At 49.1% G+C, this 5,000-nt stretch overlaps 1 protein-coding gene across 1 annotated transcript in view; it reads right to left on the bottom strand.

The window, feature by feature from the left end:
• kcnc1a (potassium voltage-gated channel, Shaw-related subfamily, member 1a) overlaps positions 1-5,000 on the bottom strand; it is a 56,001-nt gene that overhangs the window by 3,276 nt on the left and 47,725 nt on the right. The window lies entirely within an intron of this gene.

The raw sequence follows: 5,000 nt of genomic DNA, 5'->3' as shown, positions 1-5,000 counted from the left end.
CAAACTACCCTGAAATCACCCCCAAACTACCCTGAAATCACCTCCAAAGCACACTGAAACCACCCCCAACCTACCCTCAAACACCAGAAAACCACCCTAAAAAAAAACCCCAAACTACCCTGAAACACCAGAAAACTACCCTCAAACCACCCCCAACCTACCCTGAAACACCAGAAAACGACCCTCAAACCACCCCCAAACCACTCTGAAACACCCCAAAAGTGCCCTCTTCAGCACCTCCTTCACCTCTCCCTCCCCAGTTAAGTTGCCCCCAGACTCTCCAGCATGCTCCCCTATGCTTTCTGATTGTGTAGCACAAAACCAGAGCACATTCAGTAAAGACTGAAGCTGAAAGAACAGATGAACTAATCAAAGATCATGGGGCAGACTGACAAAGTAAACAGGCAGTCATGCATCGGAGGATTAACCAGGACAGTGAGGTGTGATCAAGAGATTATGATATGGAGTAACCAGAGTCAAGTAAAACAGTGGAGATTATGATGTAATAACCAGAGTCTAATAAAACAGTGGAGATTATGATGTAATAACCAGAGTCTAGTAATACAGCAGAGATCATGTAATAACCAGAGTCTAGTAAAACAGTAGAGATTATGATGTAGTAACCAGACACTAGTAAAACAGAGATCATCAGGCCTAATACAGAACGCCTGTTGCATCCATAATGACACACAGTACTGTACGCCTGCTGTCAAAGAGGCCTGAGAAAGATGGAGATGCTAACAGAGCAGATGAACCTGAGCCAAACCCCACCTAACTCTATTGAGAGCAGGGTGGTGTGGGACGCTAACCCCACCTAACTCTATTGAGAGCAGGGTGGTGTGGGACGCTAAGCCCACCTAACTCTATTGAGAGCAGGGTGGTGTGTGGGACGCTAACCCCACCTAACTCTATTGAGAGCAGGGTGGTGTGGGACGCTAACCCCACCTAACTCTATTGAGAGCAGGGTGGTGTGGGACGCTAAGCCCACCTAACTCTATTGAGAGCAGGGTGGTGTGTGGGACGCTAACCCCACCTAACTCTATTGAGAGCAGGGTGGTGTGGGACGCTAACCCCACCTAACTCTATTGAGAGCAGGGTGGTGTGTGGGACGCTAACCCCACCTAACTCTATTGAGAGCAGGGTGGTGTGGGACGCTAACCCCACCTAACTCTATTGAGAGCAGGGTGGTGTGTGGGACGCTAACCCCACCTAACTCTATTGAGAGCAGGGTGGTGTGGGACGCTAACCCCACCTAACTCTATTGAGAGCAGGGTGGTGTGCGACGCTAACCCCACCTAACTCTATTGAGAGCAGGGTGGTGTGGGACGCTAACCCCACCTAACTCTATTGAGAGCAGGGTGGTGTGGGACGCTAACCCCACCTAACTCTATTGAGAGCAGGGTGGTGTGTGGGACGCTAACCCCACCTAACTCTATTGAGAGCAGGGTGGTGTGGGACGCTAACCCCACCTAACTCTATTGAGAGCAGGGTGGTGTGTGGGACGCTAACCCCACCTAACTCTATTGAGAGCAGGGTGGTGTGGGACGCTAACCCCACCTAACTCTATTGAGAGCAGGGTGGTGTGTGGGACGCTAACCCCACCTAACTCTATTGAGAGCAGGGTGGTGTGTGGGACGCTAACCCCACCTAACTCTATTGAGAGCAGGGTGGTGTGGGACGCTAACCCCACCTAACTCTATTGAGAGCAGGGTGGTGTGGGACGCTAACCCCACCAAACTCTATTGAGAGCAGGGTGGTGTGTGGGACGCTAAGCCCAGTTAAGGGTGGGCTATAGGACAGAGCAGGGTGGTGTGTTAAGGGGCTATAGGACAGAGCAGGGTGGTGTGTTAAGGGTGAGCTATAGGACAGAGCAAGGTGGTGTGTTAAGGGGCTATAGGACAGAGCAGGGTGGTGTGTTAAGGGTGAGCTATAGGACAGAGCAGGGTGGTGTGTTAAGGGGCTATAGGACAGAGCAGGGTGGTGTGTTAAGGGGCTATAGGACAGAGCAGGGTGGTGTGTTAAGGGTGAGCTATAGGACAGAGCAGGGTGGTGTGTTAAGGGGCTATAGGACAGAGCAGGGTGGTGTGTTAAGGGGCTATAGGACAGAGCAGGGTGGTGTGTTAAGGGGCTATAGGACAGAGCAGACTCCCAGCTCCACACTAGTCATCATAGGAGGCCTCTGGAGATGCGAGAGCTGAACGGCCATTCCCAACGCTCCTGGACATTCCCAACGCTCCTGGACATTCCCAACTCTCCTGGACATTCCCAACTCTCCTGGACATTTCCAACGCTCCTGGCCATTCCCAACGCTCCTGGATCCGGGACTTTCTGTCCTGTTTTAGTTCTTCTGTCTAGCTTACATCTAGCTACACACACACACACACACACACACACACACACACACACACACATACTCTCTCTCTCTCTCTCTAGAGGTAAGTCCTGTGTGGACAGCAACAGCATGCAGAGCAGCGTCTGTTCACCTGTCTGATCCTTGGCACTCGCTCACACTGTCTCCCTAGGGAAGAGCTACACTTCACTGAACAAAGGGAGAGAGTGAGAGAGAGAAACGGAGAAAGAGAGAGAGAGACTAAGAGAGAGAGAGAGAGAGAGGTAAAGGAATAGAGTGAGAGTGACAACTGGAGACACAGAAAGGGGGGGATACAGAGAACAGAGAATAAAAGGATAAGGAAGGTGTGAAAGACCAAAAGACAGGGAAAGATAGAAAGTGAGAGTGAGTGAGAGAGAGAGAGAGAGAGAGAGAGAGAGAGAGAGAGAGAGTGAGTGTGTGTGTGTTTGTGTACAGGAGCTTGCCAGGGACACTGCAGGAGTACTAGTCTTCTGACTGGTTGTACTACACTGAATTTTCCATGACCTAAGACACACACACACACACACACACCCCAACGCTCCATGATCTCAACCACACACACACCCCAATGCTCCATCCGACTGAACTCATCACAAACACCTCTACTCATTTCCCACTTAAAATAAGAATACTGACAGAGAGAGAGAGTTTAAAGACACGATAAACGCTGTTTCTCTTTAACGTAGGAGTTGTTCTGCATTGCGTAACGTTTGGTTGAAGTCTATTTTTAGAGTCACCTGTCAGTGGTTGGAGTCATTTGGTGAAGCTTTGCTGCTCTCCTCCCCTTTATAACACCGCACTTCCTCAAAGGCACCAGGCTTCTGATGGCCTGTTCCACAAACTGACTCTGTGCTTCTACTTGAAAACATTTCCTGACAACAAAAAACCTTCTACAGACAGATCTACGTCATCATATCAAAAGCCTGTGGGTGTCAATGCAGATGCGATTTTCTAAAGGTCTAAATCAGTGAATTGCAACTGAACATCACGGTACAAACTTTGAAGACTAAAATAACACAGCTTGGGATTCCTGATGCTATTATTCACAAGTGTCTTATTGTGCATGTTGGCTGAGTATCACAAGACAAGAGACAAACCTTTAAATACCTTTAACATCACACCCAGAATGACTCCATCTCCTGCCAACTCACTCCATTAACATTGACCCAGTTTATTGATAGCAAATGCTACTACGCTGCTTGGCACTCCTTTACAGTTTCAGACGTCTTAGCTGGCCAGGCGTCAGGAACTGGCCCTGATCTGGGGTCTGTGTGTGTGTAGACAACATCCCTGTGATGTCACTCCTGATCTGGGGTCTGTGTGTGTGTAGACAACATCCCTGTGATGTCACTTCTGATCTGGGGTCTGTGTGTGTGTAGACAACATCCCTGTGATGTCACTTCTGATCTGGGGTCTGTGTGTGTAGACAACATCCCTGTGATGTCACTTCTGATCTGGGGTCTGTGTGTGTAGACAACATCCCTGTGATGTCACTCCTGAGGGATCCATTCAAACGTAACCAAAGTGTGTGATTCTGATGTGTGCATCTTAAACAAGCACTAGAAGACAACAGATCTTACATCTATTAAAGGCCAAGTGTGTGATTCTAAGGTCTGGGGGCCACGGCTGATTAGCTGAAATCTCCTGCATTACAACCACATACATGAGCCACAGTGCAGCCACAGAGCATGTGTGGGGTTGGCTACACACGCACTCATCTCACAGTGCAGCCACAGAGCATGTGTGGGGTTGGCTACACACACACTCATCTCACAGTGCAGCCACAGAGCATGTGTGGGGTTGACTACACACACACTCATCTCACAACAAATCATCTAGCTTTACACATAATATTACGTCAGGCAGAGTACTGCCGCGTGCACAGTGTTGGAAATAAGCTCCATATTTGAGGCAATTGATGTTATTGCTGGCGGGGCTCGGAGAGATCTCAAACATTACTGCCGCCGATGACTCATGGTGTGTGATAAAGCTGTGGTGTGAACATGCAGGTCCTCAGTGCAGCTCTGGCGGGAGCAAAGGGTTGGCCTTGCTCAGCACTTCATTGATCTACATACGAGGGGCTCATCGTGCCATAAATATATGGCGGTGTATGAGTGTGTGTGTGTAAGTGTGTACGTATCTGTATTTATGCTAGCATACTGTATATGTGTGTGTTTGTGTGTTTTGCATGTGTGTGTGTGTGTGTGTTGGTGTGTGTGGTGTGTGTATATATCTTCCGAAGTGTCCTGTAATCACTGAAGAGTTATCACAGCTGTCTTTAGGCCACTGTGGCTGTGACACACACACACACACACACACACACACACACACACACACACACACACACACATGTGAGATGTCGTTTCTCACTAGCTGTCCCACGCTGACAGAGGTGCTAATGACAGGTGTGTCATGGTGACCGTGGACCATGATGCTGTCACTGGCTCTCCACGTGCTTTACTGCACCACTGTACAGGAGTGTGTGTGTGTATGTGTGTGTGTGTGTGTGTGTGTGTGTGTGTGTGTGTGTGTGTGTGTGCGTGAAGTGTGTGTGTGTGAAGTGTGTGTGTGTGTGTGTGTGTGTGTGTGTGTGTGTGTGTGTGTGTGTGTGAAGTGTGTGTGTGTGTGT

The sequence above is a fragment of the Alosa pseudoharengus genome, unplaced genomic scaffold, assembly GCF_046254945.1.
Source record: "Alosa pseudoharengus isolate Yale_2024_CS ecotype anadromous, Long Island Sound unplaced genomic scaffold, YU_APseudo_1.1 YU_APseudo_1.1_scf_19, whole genome shotgun sequence".
Taxonomy (NCBI): domain Eukaryota; kingdom Metazoa; phylum Chordata; class Actinopteri; order Clupeiformes; family Clupeidae; genus Alosa; species Alosa pseudoharengus.
This window is presented reverse-complemented; position numbering and strand designations above follow the sequence as displayed.